At 42.5% G+C, this 16,535-nt stretch overlaps 1 protein-coding gene across 1 annotated transcript in view; it reads left to right on the forward strand.

The window, feature by feature from the left end:
• The window catches only part of SH3RF3 (SH3 domain containing ring finger 3), a 252,470-nt gene that overhangs the window by 216,249 nt on the left and 19,686 nt on the right, over positions 1 to 16,535 (forward strand). The window lies entirely within an intron of this gene.

The following is a 16,535-nucleotide window of genomic DNA, read 5'->3' on the forward strand; positions in this document are numbered from 1 at the left end:
TTTACTTTGTACATGGTAATGCTGAGGTTGCAGGTCTCAGGTGTGGTCAGGGTCACAGATAACCCCTAGTTTCACAAGATGAGGAATATAAGTTTTAAAATCCTTTCCTTAATCCTGTCTTGAATTTTCTCTGAGTGCCTTTTGGTGAAAGAAAGAATTTCTGCCCTGGATGTGGGATTTAGGTACTTGTTTACAAAGAATGACTTCCAAGTGTGCTCCAAGGACTGCATGCTCTGCAAGCAGAACAATACCTGCTGCTTCTGCAAGCCCAAGTATTTGGTAGGAGGTGGTAGAGCTGCACAATACTTTAGAGCTTTGTGTACTGGCTTATTTAATGCTTCCTAAAACATATCATGCTATTTTATAGGTCCATATATTTTAATTCATGTGGGACTGCACACTGAAATTTCCTAGGCAAAATTATATCTAGTCCCTTCCTAAGATACTGGTTAACTTTTCCCAGGCTGTTACAGCTTTAAGTTACTGAATTTGGATGCAGGGAAGTAAAGTTATGGGGTTTTTGAGCTCCATGGATGAAGGGGAGAAGCAAATAATATACTAGATCATTGCAATGAGCATTGCCAAAGACCAGTTCAGTACCTGGGAACTATCAGAGAGAAGTGACAATAAAAATTTTCATCTCTGACTGGATTGGGTGGTGCATAACTGCCCTGTGTTGAACAATATATTCCTGAATCTCCTCCATATCGTATTTCACTTCCATTTTAGAAAGATCTAAGTTAACGATGCTTCCTTTCCTTTTAGAAGTAGTGACTGATGTTTGGCCAGTTAAGTTGTCTTCCTGTTATTTGCATAAACCCAAATATTTCTTTGAAGCAGTTGAGAGCTTGGATAATGCCAGACTAAAAGACGTATAACTATTCAGAAAGGAATCTGTGAGTCAGAACTGGAGCCATATCTGGAACCACACTTGATATTTCAAAAGTGAAGGCTGGTTGGGGAGGTTTTTGGGTAAATAGGGAACAGTCATAACACTCAGAAGGAATATCTGTGGAGAGAGGCAATATCTGTTATCAATACACCTGATAGGAAAAACCAGACAAGTCTAAGGGGCAAAAAACAGAAGCAGGGACATAACTAACAAACTGCCAAATAAGCAAAGATCGGAAGCAATTTATGTGAGTTCAGTTTCATTATATTAATCAGTCACGTACTTTGAGATGAAGGGAATAGAGGGGATGTTAGTAAAAGGAGTGGTAATAAGGTCTTCAGCTCTACTGAACACAGGATGCAAGAAATGCACAGGTAATTATCTCCTGAGAAACTGAGATTAGCAAGTTGTATCTGAGGTAAATTATAATGTGCCATAAAATTAGCAGTGTTGTTGGAATCAACAATTTTTGGTGTCCCATCAAATCATTAATTTTAATCCCAGCTTAGTGTTTCCAGTTTCTTTTGTAGGATTCCCTTGAGGATGAGGGCTGAAAGATGAGAGGGAGAATAGCTGTTTTGGGAAACATTCTCTTCTTATGTTTTTTTTTTCACACACTGATTGTCAGTGTGAGTTCACTACGGTACAGAGGGCACATGGTACATAGGAAGAAGTAGTTTGCATTTGGGGATGGACATGTTGACAATCCACTGGTTTTCACGGTTCTGTTGTAGAAGATGTTTCTTTTGAGGGCTGTGGAGATAAACTGCAATTTTTGCATTTATCACTCTGATATATTGGTTCTTGGGAAATTTTCTTCAGATGATAAGTTGAGCAAGGTTGGTTGGCTGCTTGAAGGCTGGGCTGGGAGATAGTGGGAAAAAGTATTTTAAGATATGATCTTCTACCAATTTATGTTTTATGATTTCCCACCTAGATTCCACTCAAGGATACCAAATGTGATATCAAGGGGCAGCTGCTGTAGTAAGTCTGTATATCCTATTTGGGTTGCTTGTTCCAAGACGGAATTGTCTTCACCTTGGGAACAGCCTTGCTGAGTGTACTGGTGAGGTCATCACTGTTAATGCTTTCCTCTGTGCAAATGTTTATATGCCAGTATCACGGGTTCCTGTTGGAGTGCAGCAGTCAGATACAGGCACACCCCAAGATTTCTGTAAAATCAAGGGATTCCATTTCTAATTTTTAATCTTGTTTACTTGTGATTTAAAGGCAAGTGGCAGAAATAATGCTAAGGATTATGATTTTCAGCTCAGCAGGAATGGTTTTCTTGCTCATCTTCTATTAACATAGCAAATAAATCCTTAGGTCTATTTTTTGACATCTCTAGTTCTCTACTTCAGCTTATTTCTTGAAGGTCTTGATCCAGACTTCCAAACCTGCAGGTGAACCTTGGCACCTACATTCATTTAGGCACCCTAGAAATAGTGTCTTACTGTCATACTCCTGCTGACTTAATCAGGAGGTAAAATATGGCCTCCACGCCAGTCTTCACTTGTCGGTATACACCTACCCCCGGAGGATCCTATCTGCAACTGGGCTTGTGCTCCGCTTCTCAGCTCCTTGACCAGCCTCCTCTCCACTTAGGGAACAGTTTCAAAGCTGCTCTCCTTTGCCAGCTGCTGGTGGTAGCTGATGAAAGACTGAGCAATAGGTAGTGCTTAAGTCCACTGTGCAACAGTGCTTGAAAAGTGCTCAGGCAGCCGAGCAGGCTTAGAACTAGAGCACTTGAAAATGAAAGCTGTTTCAGTGCTATACAGATGCAGTACAAAGCAGCAGGAAAGGCAGCTCACAGAGAGGTAGCGCAGACACTACAGGAATAACAAGTTGGGGACTGAATAAAGGGAAGGGAGCTCGGCAGAAGTCAAAGAGGTAACGGTGGTCAGGGCAGCATAGGAGAGAGAAGAGCATTAGCAGCTGCTGAGAGATACAGCAGCAGGCACCGGAGAAGGGGTGCCAGTGGGGAGGGTGGAGGTGAAGGGTGTTGTGTAAAGCCCATGGGGAGGGGTCCTGAAACAGGAAAGTTGGAATACAGGGGCTGAAAATTATCTGAAGGCGGCAGTTGAACAGAGCAAGGTGTAAAGGAGACTCTTTCTTCTTTTCCTCAAATATTTCCCCCTTGAGGTCAATTTTTCTTCTTTTCCAAGAAGGAGGTTTCCTTCCCCAGAAGGATAATCATAATTCTCCACCAAAGTCACTCTATTCCAGGTTAGGAACAGGAGTGTCCCAAAGACATCACAGGAACAGGAGGGAGGTAAAACAGAGAGCAAATGGGGAACACTCCGTTTCCTTTAAGGGTGGGGGGTGGTATCAGGGGTCCTTTGAGCTCTCGCTTCATCATTTGCTAATAATATCTGCATGTGTAACCATCTGAAACTCAGAGAATTCAATCCCAGTTCCCAAATCTTCTGAACATCTGAAAGAAAGGGATGGAGATCCCAGCTTTGGAACAGAAGAAAAACCCTGTGTTTTGGGGGCTTTTTTAAATGGGGACCCTGCTTTTTCAGTCATGATAAGCACTGCCCAAGTTCAACTGGTGGATTACAGCTGAGAGCTTGTAATTATGGCATGACTACTTCTTTGACCTCGGTCAATTTTTGCTATAATAGTTTCTGCTGTACATAATCTGGGCTGATGCTTAATACCTCTGATAAAACCACTTGTTTGAATGAATTAATGCATTTCTCATTAAATGTGCTCCTCATTACGTTAATCAAATCAAGCAAATCATGCTGGGTGGTTTGACCACTGTAATTAAACTTTCTTTAAAATCCACTCATTTGGCTTTTGATGAGGATTTTGATTAAACTCTTCCAAAATGCCTGGCCCAGTATCTGCTAAAGAGGAAAATAAGAGCTTGCACTAGCGAGCAAGCCGTTAATTCATCATGGAGTTACACTAATTCCTTACTGTTTTACCTAGCCAGAGTATATAGAAATATTTGGGAATTGGCAATGTAAAATTAAATGTTTCTTACAAGCGTGCTGAGAGAACAAATCTGTTTGCAGCTTTAAATTTAGTAACTGTGTCCCTGGAATATATAGAGGATCTGGATAAACAAGTCACAACAAATGGGAAAATACACTGGGCCGTTGTTTACTGATGTTAAGATAACAAGAGACACATCTTCAGAAAATAACTTTGAACATGCACCAACAGTCTTGCCTGTGAAGATTGAACCAGTAAACATCTGTCTGTTCTCACCAGTGTCACTCACTTTCTCAAATATCAGTCCTTCTGCTCAAAATAGCTGCATTCCTCAAATGATACAGTATGTTTGGCATGATCCTGGTGTAAGGACTACATTACAAAATAGAACAAGCCAAGGTCTGTTTTCTGGCCCTGCAACTGTCCCTGCATGACTTGCATCCACACTTTTAAGCTTTCTTTTCTGCCCAAAATAGGGTGACTGCATCCAGACTGCTCATTGACAACAGTCCTGGTACGTGGTGTGGCCCAAACCATGCCCATACGTTGTCCTGGGAGAGTGCTAGTTGATATAAGCCAAACCCACAATGGTTAATGGATGCAGACCAGGGTTTGATGCTAAATCCTGGCCTTGTTTTCTATGCCAGTATAGACAGGACCATAGAGACTTCACTCTCCACCGCTCCCCCTTTGTGTCAGTGCCTTCCTCTGCCTTCCCCTAATTTGCAGCCCAGTGCCCAGTCCCACCAGGCAACATCCCTCAGTGCAGACCTGCCACCTGCACGCTTAGTCGCCCACCCTGGCTTTACAAAGGCTTGGAGACTAGATCAAAGGCCGTTTGAAAATTCAGCTTTGTAAACTCTGAAAAGCTCTTTGACCTTAATTCCCATTACAGCTGTCTGTTTAAGCTATCAGTTGGTAGAACTGAAACTGCCTGAAGGACCTGATCCTACACGGTAGTGCACCTTCAGTTTTCACTTACGAAGTGTTAGTCTCTGCATTGCAACTTCTTCTCTTATTAACTTGTCCCTGAGTGAAAAGGGTTTGTTACCGCTTCATATCCACTAAAGAAATTTCATTCTTTATCCAGGAAGTGGAAGATCAGTCTCAAAAGTGAAGTGTTGAACACTTGCAAGGACTTTGTAGATATAAAATGACATGACAAAAATAGTGGTCACCCTGGGACGAGTAAAGGAAAATAAGGACAGAGTTGATGAAAGTAGATTTTTCAGATACAAAGTCAATATGACTGGCCCTGAATTTTTGAAAGAGGAATTCAGTCTTCCTAGCAGATATGAAATGATTTAGTATTTTTCACTTTGTAACTGATTCACCTAAGAAAGACCCCTAAGTTGTACAGGTATGAAATGGAGTGATAACAACTAAGTGACTAAATGAAAGCAGCGCAAGACATAAGAATGAACAAATTGCACAAGAGCAGAAGAGCCTGGTTTGAATTCTTAGAGTAAGTGTACCACAATATAGAAAGCATTAAAAGGAAGCAACATTGAAATAGTAATGTAAAGGTTTGCATCAAAAAGATAAAGAATGAGTTCTGTGACACTAATTTGCTTGGGTACAGTGTAAGACATCTGAATTGATCCCGGAGCCACCAACACCAACATTTCACTGAACATTTTCAGAGTCAGATTTGACTTTTCAGTTTGACATGTATTCTGGTTTGTTCCTCAGTAAGGATGCTTTAATCTGGAATATTTTAGTTCAGTTCTTTCAAGACTTGGGCACAGAATACATACTGTTAATCCATTTCCTCTGAACAAAGGCGAGGGGGCTGTCTTCGTCACAAGTGAGCCACTGCTTCCCATGCTCCAGAAAGCGAATCTTGGCTCTGTGACCAGCAAGTGATTCACCAGAAACTTGGCCAGGGAGTGGAAAACTCTTTTTCTGGTCATGTGAATTCAGGCCACAAAGTTCTGTTTTAGGGCAGAGAACTCGTGCTTAAAACGTCTCCAGCACCTTCTCCTTCATCGTTAGAGTTCAATTTGAAAGGACAAAAACCTGGCAACTCACTGATGAATATTTTAAGGCTGGCAAATAACCCAGCCAAAAGCATGAGCCCCAGCTGTCAAAACATAGAAAACTTCAGCTTTACAATAAAACAGATTTCTGTTATTTCTGACTGGCTAGGATTCTTTCGCTTAGATCAAGGGCAATAAGCCATTGATCAAAATTTCTTTTTCTTCTTCGCATTTTTGATGTTAGGAAATGCTTTCAAACTCCCCACAGATATTTCAAGCGTTGACTTTGCTGCCAAGCAGTCTCCAAAAGCTATTCCTCTTCTTCTCCTCTCCCCCCGCCTCTGCTTATCTGCCTCATAGTGCTGTCACAGGATTTCTCAAGTGTCCACAGTGGATTTCTCTAACGCCATTTCGAGTGGTTCTGTGCTGCATTCTGCGGCTGTAAGGAGAAGCGGATCCAGGGAAGTGGGGATGGAGAATGCTTTACCTTCAAGAGGAGATTCAGTTTATCATCTACTAACTGGAGACGAAGCTGTTTGGATGCCAAGGCACAGCATTCTGCTGGCACCTGTAGAGACCTAATTTTATAACACAAAGGACCCACGGGCTTTTACTAAATCCTTAGCACTGCTTGGGGAAGAAAGTAGAACTGACAAATGAAAGAGCATGCAAAGGAGCGCTGGAAGCAGAAGGCTGGAGGCGTGTGTATGCACGAGTGCATGTGCGTGTCTCTGTGTGAGCATCCCGGCACTGGCGTTCCCATGGCATTCCCCTGCCGGCAGAAGGAATCACACAGGACCAGATGGCTGGATGGGGCCAGGCTGTGGGAGGGGATAGCAAACATCTCCTTGGATTAGTCGGGTGAAATGTAAGCACTCTTGTGATATCGATGGGAGACATTGACACATTCCAGCTGTTAAGGGATCATAGGGCCAGTCCCCACCCTCGACCGCACAACTCTGCAGCTGAGCATCCCATCACAGCTTCTGCCCTGCCCTGCCCTGTTCCTGAAGAACATGGTTTGATCCCTCATTCCCTCCTAACACCAAGCTCCCAATTCCCATGCACAGGTAAAAAAACCAGAGTGCAAATGCTGTGCCTATCCCTGTCCTCCACTTTCTGCCTTGGAGCAATAACACACAGAGCTGGCATGGGGCTGCCACTGGCCCACCACTCCCAGAAAGGAAGACATGCAGGATGAAACTATTCCAGCAGAAAAAGCTGGATCCAGTAAGAAGCTGGATGCCTTGAGAACAACTTGCAATGTGTCAGAGTTGGTGGCATCTTGGCCTCCCACATGTCCAGGACACATTTGCTTTCCTCAGTGGTTTTCCAACTATGAATTCACAAGCTAGTATGTCTTAAACCACCAAGAGGCTACAGAGATTGTTCACTGAGACACAAGTATCTCAAGAGTCAATGCACTTTGCTGTGAAAATTGGCTATAATCAACTTTTCAGTCTCCACGTTCTTTTTTCAGTCACACAGGTACTGATATTTTTCCTTGCTTTTCTCCATAGTTACACATAATAGGTGGGTCAAAATATCTAGTGTCAATGCAGAAATACTTCAGTAAGCTCTGTTAGAAGAATTACATAAACTAAATGAAATTGCAGTTTCTGTCAAACATCAGTACTATAGGAACAGCACGTTATAACAGAGAACAGATATCTGCGGCATGTTTTTGCTTTTATCATGTAACTCGAGGGCATAACCAAGTTATAGCAAAGGGATATTTATCTTATTTTGTACATTTTTGTTTATTTTTCATTTTGCAGTAGCAGCAGAAAGATTCCAAGCTCTCAGCTTTTATTTTGCCAAATGGTAAAGCCACTTTAAAGTCAGTCTGGGTTGTTATATTTTTGACTGAATGTCTCAAGCATCTAGTAATTCCCTTCAGACCAAGTCAAGACATGGAGTCAGTGCTCGTCTCCGAAGGACTGAAAAAAATGCTCTTATTATGCTCTCTGGAGAAAAGATCAGTCTCAGGAATTCAGAAAGTACACCATGCAAAAGTTGCTTTTCAGACACTACTTCTGCAGGCTGCCTGTAATCAATTAATATAGGGTGTCAAACAGTCAACCTTTTAAAAAACAATTCATTATATAGGCAGAACTCAACCTGTTGCTTTCTTTTTTGCATATATTTTGTTTGGTTCATATTCACTGATATGTTTCTGTAAGTTAAGACTACAGAAGCTAAAATATTAACCTTCACTCACAGCTCACTGTGTTCAGCACGCTAGCAGCAGACTGGCATTGGCTTCATCAACACATGCCTCAGGGAGAGAAGAAGTAATTTAATGTGAGTCCATGGCGAACTTATTTTGCAGTAAAGTAGATTTCCTGTACTGTCGTTTTTAGTCCCAATTCATGATCAGTTCAAAACTCGTATATTTTAAAATGGAACTAGCTGGCTTTTTTGATGACTTCAGAGATCTCTATTCCCTCCTGTACAACATCATGTTATTCTTCATATCTTAAGTTTTGAGACAGAAGGCGGGGAGAGGTCGGACACGCAGATCCTATCAACATGATGGTGCCTGCTGTGGCAAGGGAAATACATAAACTAGGCTTTGCTCAGGACATAAAAGAGGGAACTGATTTTCCAACTTTTAAATTTTTTCTGGACAGGTTTTATGTCTAAGCCATTTACTCTTGGTTGGCAGGCTTTGATGCAACCTGGCCGAGAGATACAGCTGACCAGCAGGGAATGTGGCACAAAGAAGGTAGGAAGGATGGTGGCCCTGCAGGCCTGGGATGGGTTTCCATTCACCAGCCATGAGAAAGTCAGATGTATGCTGACTGCCCACCACACGTTTGTCTAACTTTTCTCAAAATCATTTAATTAAGATCATTCCACAACTTCCGTGAGCAATCTATTCCTGTCCTTTCATATCCCTAGGGCCAGAAAGTTCCCTATTATCCCTCCTAAATCTTCAATGGTTACAAAAGAATCTTGGCTTCTTCATGTCCTGCTCCAGATGAACAACTGATCAGCTTTCTCCTGACAGCCTTCCACATATTAGAGAACTAATAATGTGTTCAGTCCTCAAGAATTCTCTTCTTTCAGCTTCACTGAGCCCAGTTCCTAGCCTTCCTTCACAGGTAATGCTTTCTAGGCCTCTGATTATATTTTCAGCTCTCCTCTGGGCAGTCTTCAGCTTGCTGGGGTCTTAAAGAGCAGTGCCCTAGAGTGGAGTTTTGCTGAGACCTTGTTAGTGCTAATTGGGATGGAATAAGCACTTTCCATGGCTTATGTACAAGATGTTTGTTAATATGTTTCCAAATGAAGTTCACCTTTTTTTGCAGCAGATCTTGACTCATGCCCAGTTTGTGATCCAGTGTATCATCATCTCCCATGTCCCTTTCTGCAGAGCTGCTGGCTGGCCAGTCACTCCTCATTTTGCATCTGTGTATTTGATTTCTCCTTCCTAAGAGTAGCATGTCATGCTTGTCTTTGCATATTTCACCATGGTGATTTGGGATCATTTCTCCATTTTAGAGAACAAACAACAAAATTGTTCTTACCCTGTTTATCCTTCTGTTGTGGGTTAACCCTGGCAGGCAGCTCAGCCTCACACAGCCGCTCGCTCACTCCCCCACCCAGTGGGAAGGGGGAGAGAATCAGAAGGGTAAAAGTGAGAAAACTCGTGGATTGAGATAAAGACACTTTAATAGGTAAAGCAAAAGCTGCGCGCACAAGCAAAGCAAAACAAGGAATGCATTCACTGCTTCCCATCGGCAGGCAGGTGTTCAGCCACCTTCAGGAAAGCAGGGCTCCATCACACACAACGGTTACTTGGGAAGACAAACGCCATCACTCTGAACGCCCCTCCTTCCTCCTTCTTCCCCAGCTTTATATGCTGAGCATGACGTCATAGGGTGTGGGATATCCCTTTGGTCAGTTGGGGTCAGCTGTCCCAGCTGTGTCCCTTCCCAACTTCTTGTGCACCCCCAGCCTACTCACTGGTGGGGTGGGGTGAGAAACAGAAAAGGCCTTGACGCTGTGCAAGCACTGCTCAGCAATAACTAAAAAGGGGTGTGTTATCACCCTTGTGTGGTCACAAATCCAAAATATAGCATCATTCGAGCAACTACGAAGAAAATTAACTCCATTCCAGCGAAAACCCAGCTTCCAACTGCTTGCAGACTTAATCAGCTCAGTGTCCACTGCTGGTTTTAGAATTGCACTCTCTAGCTCAACTACCAAGTCATTAACGAAAAGATTGACTAGCACTGGGACTGAGACAAGACCTGTTGGTACCTACTTGAAATGTCCTCTTGGTTTGATAGAAAATCATTAACTGGAAAACATTGCAAAGCAACTGGTAGCATCTGGTTCTTGCATGTATGCTGCTGAGTTAAAAAGAGGGAGAGCACAAGACTGGAAGGAACCCCTCGAACACACACATTTCTGTCCTAGCAGGAAGAAGCTGGAAGAACAAACTTGTGCAAGATATTCATCATATTGCCTGCTCTGCTATGGGAAGATTGTCAGATACAGCAAAGTAATCATAGTACACAAGCTTGAATAGGAGTCTTGATTGCTTAACTAATGGACTACTAATTCTGTTATCTTCATAGGCAGAGACATTCCAATCAACCTTGATCAAATTGAAGATAAGATGATTCTAAGTCAATGTTTACCCACACTGTTTTGCTAAAATGAAAATAAGAAAGGCTGTCAGTCTTTCTGTACAGACCATCAGTTGATCAAACACTGTGGTCACGGGGAAATCTTCTTGTCCTGTTATCTGACTTGTGTAAAGGGGTTTTCATCTTCATCTATGGTAGGCAGGCTCGGAGATGGACTATTATTACAAAGCTGTCATTTCTGCTCCAGTGCAGTAGTGATTTTTACCTTTATATAGTTTCCATCATTTTTAGATATAAAGTGTATGTGACCAACATCTTCACAGAGGCATTTTGAGCTTGTGTGTTACAATTGACTATTTCTTGCTGTTAGTTGGCAGGATTCACCTTTGATTTCAGGTCACACTGGCCTCTTCTGCATCAGTCAACTAGCTGGCAGAGCAAAGAGGAAAACTCTGTACATGTGTTGTTGTTGCTGATTATTTCTGCAGTAGTCACATGTGAAAACACCAACCAGACGTCACTGCCTCATTGCAGTGGCACGCTCCAGACAAGCAAAAAATGAGCCCCAGAGACCTTTTGGGGCTACAGATGTGAATATGTGTGTAACCCATGTGAGATGCCACTCACTGGCTGTGCCACTGAAAGTATCCTACTACCAACTTTGACGTAAAGCATGTCTTTGTGTATCTTGGGTTACTCAAATCAGCTTACGCCTGACATTTGAGCTAACGTGTTTTGTCTCACAAATGGAGAATATTGGCTTAGGTGGCACATGTGACAGGTGCTAATTAGTTAAATCAGTGCAACTCAATTGCATTTAATTATATGGTCATACCTGCAGGTCATGTGTCAGGGAAGAAAAAGTGGATAAAACAGACAAAGGAAGGGAATATAGAATGGAGGGATAGGATTGCAATGTAAAACCAGGCTTAGCGCAAAAGGAAAAATAGCCACGGTGCTATTGACTCCCCTTCCCTACTTATGCCCTAGTTGTTCCTTTTGGTTAGCTGTATTTTTCATTGATGATCCTTCTTGCTTAGCTCTTTAATTTAAGAAAAGAGAATTTTGTACTCTGAAGGACCTGGCTTTAGCATAAGGGTATTGGGAATTTTTTAGCAAATAGTCTTTGATGGCTCTGTTTTTATTTTTTAAGTAACAAAAAGGCAAAACTAGGAATAAAGATTAAATCAAATTTTTGCTGAAGAGAGAATGCTCTTATTACAAATGCTGCCAGGGTTTGAGCAGCTTCTATCAAGGCTTTTGCTATTGCAAAACTTACTAGTAATTACTACCCAAGTGTTGTGACATTTGGAAAGCCATAGTGCCTTGGTCACTTTATCAAAGAAATTGTCATTTACATGCCTGGGCACTCCTCTGACACTGACAGCCACTTACTTTGCAATCCTTTAAAACGATTCTGGGATTCTTTCTTCATTTTTTAAGGAGCATATGTGATCAATTTGTCCCTATAAGAGAAAAGGACTTCAGCCACCTCAGTGTGTCCCAGGAGTAATTCACAGGGCATTGCTTGGAAACGTAGTAGGACTGAAAATGTCTGTAGCACAGCTGACGGGGGAGGTTGCAGAAACCTCAGCTACTTTGCATGCAAAGCTTATGTGCCATAATAATTGATCACACCTCAGTGCACCGGACAGCTCTGTCCCTGTGCTCGCTGCCGGGTGCAGCGAGGCCTGCGATGCCCATGGATACAGAGCACCTGGGGCTCCAGGCACTCCCATGGGCGCTGGGAGGCTGAGCTTCCCCTTACTCCCAGAAAAGAAGCCATTGGCTTGAGCACGTTGGTATATCTCTTCTTGATGCTAATAAAGTATCACTTGCCTTGTTTGAGACACGCTTTCATGAGGGCAGGAGGGAGCAGGGGCAAGACCTGGTATTTTTTTGTACATGAAATACCTTAGGAACTATTTCTTGGATGCTCAGATTTGATGCTGTGGGAGCTGCCGAAACTGGAGGGCAGCCTTCAGAGAGAGCGAAATTTTCATGCTCATGGTTTTCATGGTGTCAAGGACTTGCTTCTACAACGTCAGACCATTTGAGAACCGTCAGGGCCCCTCTTGTTCCCACCCCTCATGCAGTCAGGCTGCCCCAGTGGCAGTGCAAAGCCCAGCTCATTTTCAGAAATAAGTTGCCTGAGCAAGAGGAGCTTCTGCTTTCGTCGCCTCTAGGCCACAGTCTGTGCGGGTGTGATATGTTCTGTCAGTCTCAGCTGACTCCTCAGTCTCTAGCTAAATGCATCTTTTATGAACTGATGAATTGTTTGTAGAAATTATTTCACTGTAATGTGTTCCAGTGTTTAGTACACGCAAATCCTGTCAATTTTTCATTGTCCACAGACAGCCCTTTTCCTCTTCCATGGGGAATTGATTTTGAGAGAAGAATATACCTCCTGTGATGCCTCAATTTTCCACAAGCAATCTTCCCTCTAAGTGCAGGCCAGCCCAATACCGTCTAGTTTGTTGGAAGTGCTGAAATTACAGCCTGAGGTGGCACAGCTGCTGGAACAATATCAACCAAGCGGGAATAGATACATCAGCGACAAGGGACAGGATGACCTCCACTAATCCAAACCTTTTACCCACATGTTTCTGCTTTCCATAAAAATACAAGTCTCACTTGCTTGTCATTTAATAAGATTACAAAGCAAGCCCAAGCAATTTTAACTGTTTGCTTCTGAAATGAAATCCATCCCTTGTGAATGGGGAGAGCCAGAGCTAACTACGTGTAAGATTAGAGTATGTCAAAGCACATCCTGACTTCTGTCATTGATTCTCTTTCATTCAGGTGTTCAATGAGTGAGCTTGCTCTGGCTTTCTGCAACATGTAAGTGTTGCTCCCGGAGCTCCCCAGGACCAATAAATCTTTTTCACTTCCTTATGAGAGACAAGGAGCAGCAAGCTAACCAGTCAGTCTAAACCATCTTATTTAAAACCACTGATTTTAAGCAGTTTGTCTAACAGTTAATATATTCTCATTTCAGAATCCTGTGCTGTCAGTGAAGCTGTGATAGATTCTCCTCTAGTTTGAATAAACGAACCTAAAGTTTCAGAAGGATGCTCATGCTCTGTCCAGCTGTTTTCCTTAAATTCTCTAGAAAGTACAGTTGGTCTACCACAGTTGCCTAAATCATCTAGTCATATTGATTTATATTAAAGGTTTAACATTTGTTTAGGGTAGGTCTTCAAGACACGGTGTAGCATTATGTAGGAGCTCTTGGTATGTACGAACGCAGTGCAGGAAGGTTAGGAAGCAAGCTGGGCTCTGGGAAGCAACAGGGCCTTGTGAGCCCCATCACCAGTACTTTTATGGCTCCCTGGTGCAGAGTGAGCGCTGCAGCCCTTGATCTATGATGTTCTGCACAGCAGAGATGGAACTGAGGAATCCAAATAGCAGTTGCAGGGCTGTGAAAGTGCTCTGGGGTTCCAGTTCCCAACCTTTTGTGTCTCTTCCTTGGCTGACACCGCATCCTGCCAGCTGCCTTTTGCCCTCTCTCAGACCCCTGCAGCTGAGGAAGTCTCTGAACAGCTGATTTCCCAAAGCTGGGAGGGCACAGGAGAGGGCTCGTTCCTGGCTTTGTCCTGTTTCCTATGCTCTTGCCCAAATAGCTAATTTTTTTATCGTAGCAATAATTCTTACTGTTTTTATGATCTCTTTGTAGCGAGGTGGAGTCATCCTGTGTATGCTGTAAGTGCTGTTTCATTTACCTGTTGGGACTTCCTGAAACAGAGGTTGGATCCATACTATTATTTTAATAGCCCTTGCTAGATCCGTTCTCTATTAATTCGTCTAATCCCCTTTAAACCTGTTCCTACTTTTGGCTTCCATAATACTGTGTGCAGTAAGTCTCCATTTAATTATGTGTGTGTGAAAAATTCCTATTTTTTAGTTTCAACCATTTGCCTGATAATCTCATTAGGTTCCCCCTAATTCCTGTATTGTGGGAAATAACCGATCTGTTCCCAAGTTACCTTCCCTGTGCAGGCAGGGATTTCATAGCTACTATCATATTTCCTGTCAGTTGTCTGCTTTCCAAGCAGGCATCTCCAATGTACAGGAGTTGTTCAACACCTCTCATGGTCCTCGCTGCCCTTCTCTCTGCTGTTCATAGTTCTGCAATATCCTATTCCAGCTGCGGTGGCCAGAACAGGACACAGCGTTCAGGAAGGCAGGCATGGCAGGGCTTCCCGCGGCGCTGTTTTCTGCAGATGGTTATGTTTTTTACCTCTTTCTCTAGACCTTTCCTAACAATTCCCAGTCTTCTCTTTTGCCTTTTTGACACTGCTCAGCATCAGGCTTTAGGAGTGACTCCCTTTCTGTATGAAAATAGGCAGTTTAGAGTCAATAGTAACATGGGAATACTTGGGATTTGTATCCCCAGAGCGCACACTGCGTTCACTTTTTGGCCAGTTTCACAACGGGCATTAACTTTTGCTGAGTATTACCTTTAAGGCTCTTGCTTTGTACTGGAATTCATAATTCCCATATAATGTGGGGGTAGAATCAAGTGCCTAGAAAATGGAATTCACAAAATCTGACAAGCAGAACAGGTGTCTAAGCCAGCAGGAAATACTGGTAAGGGAAGGGTGGCTTGGATCTTGTTTTTTCACTCTGAGGAAGTTACCTGCTTCCACTTGGGATTCACGGCATGTGCCCAGCTCTGCAGGGTGCCAAGGTTTCCTTCCAGAAATAAAGGATGAGGATTTCTTATACAACTGAGCAGGAACTCTTGTTCATGCTTGGGCATCCCACACTTGAAGCACTTGCATGAAACTCCTTGATTGAGTTTTCTCACCTCTCCGAGATGGGAGCCCACATTCCCCAGGGGAAGCATCTCTGTATAGACTGTGCAGAGGGCAGAGAGTGGAGCAGAGAAGGGGAGATCTCAATGCTTTGTGCTGAAGTTCCCTTACTTCTTGTAGGATAATCAAACATCCAGTGGATTGTTGAGTGAAGAAGGGAGCTGAATGTCAAATGTGTACAAGGATATCATGCCTACTCCCTTCTTTTGTGTCCCCAAAGAAGTTTCTCACACTTCAAAGGAATAGATGGACTAAAATCAGGACTAAACCACATTCATCTGGCTTAGTTCTAGAGATAGTGGCTGCTTGGAAATAAGTGGAAATGTTGCCATGGGCTTCATGAGAACCATGGTTTCATCACCTTCTTTGGTGTTGTCCTTGCATTTCACTTTATCAGTACACAATTTTGACTTACTTCATCACAGCAGTAGTTTTCAATTCCCTGGTGCTCTGTTTCAGCTGTTCCCGCTAAAAAATATCACTGAAAACTGTATTGGGGCATTGTATAAGTTGCGTGTCTTAACAACTTTCCATTCTTTTTGTAACCATCACCTATTCCCTATATACCAGACTAGGAAAAGCAATGAAATACAAAACTATCCATCCATCAGCTTCTCCCTCCATCGAATACAGAAAAAAGACAATATCAGTGTACCAGATCATCTGTCCTTCATTCACCATTAGTCATGCTAGTGTTCCTTTTACCTTCTGCCTGTTATGAATTCAGCAGCCTCCAGGAAGCTCACTGATAGCTGACACTCTGTTTCCTCTTCATGCTTTTTTTCCCTTTGAGCTAGCCTTTAACTTTGTTTCAGTGTTTGAAAGATCTAATACCATCTAAATTGAATATTCAAATATATTTTTAGATTCCCTCTTTATCTCTTCCAGCAGTCTCTATAGCCTTGCATCTGCCCCAGTTCAACAAAAGCATATGATGAAGTGCCTATGTGCTTTGCTGTATTGGGACCTGAACACTAATTTCTTCTTCTCAGTTTTGTTTTCAAAACATTTTAAATTCCCAAGCAGGTCTAGCTGCAAGACATTTTACTTATTTTCTCCTGGCTTTAATACTAGTTATCTTCAAATTAGTGATCATAAGTCTACTATGCTTGTGCATGTATGTATGCATGTTACTATCACTGGGATTTAAAAACTAATGATATTATGATCCTAAAATCCTTTTTGTTCCTTGGTATGTAACTTGTATATTGAAATTATAATAACAGACTTCTGACCAGAAGCAGTTGTCTCCATTAAAAACTAAATCTTTGGCAAGTATTTCCATACAATATATGGTACAAAA

This window comes from Calonectris borealis, chromosome 1 (assembly GCF_964195595.1).
Source record: "Calonectris borealis chromosome 1, bCalBor7.hap1.2, whole genome shotgun sequence".
In the NCBI taxonomy this organism is placed as follows: domain Eukaryota; kingdom Metazoa; phylum Chordata; class Aves; order Procellariiformes; family Procellariidae; genus Calonectris; species Calonectris borealis.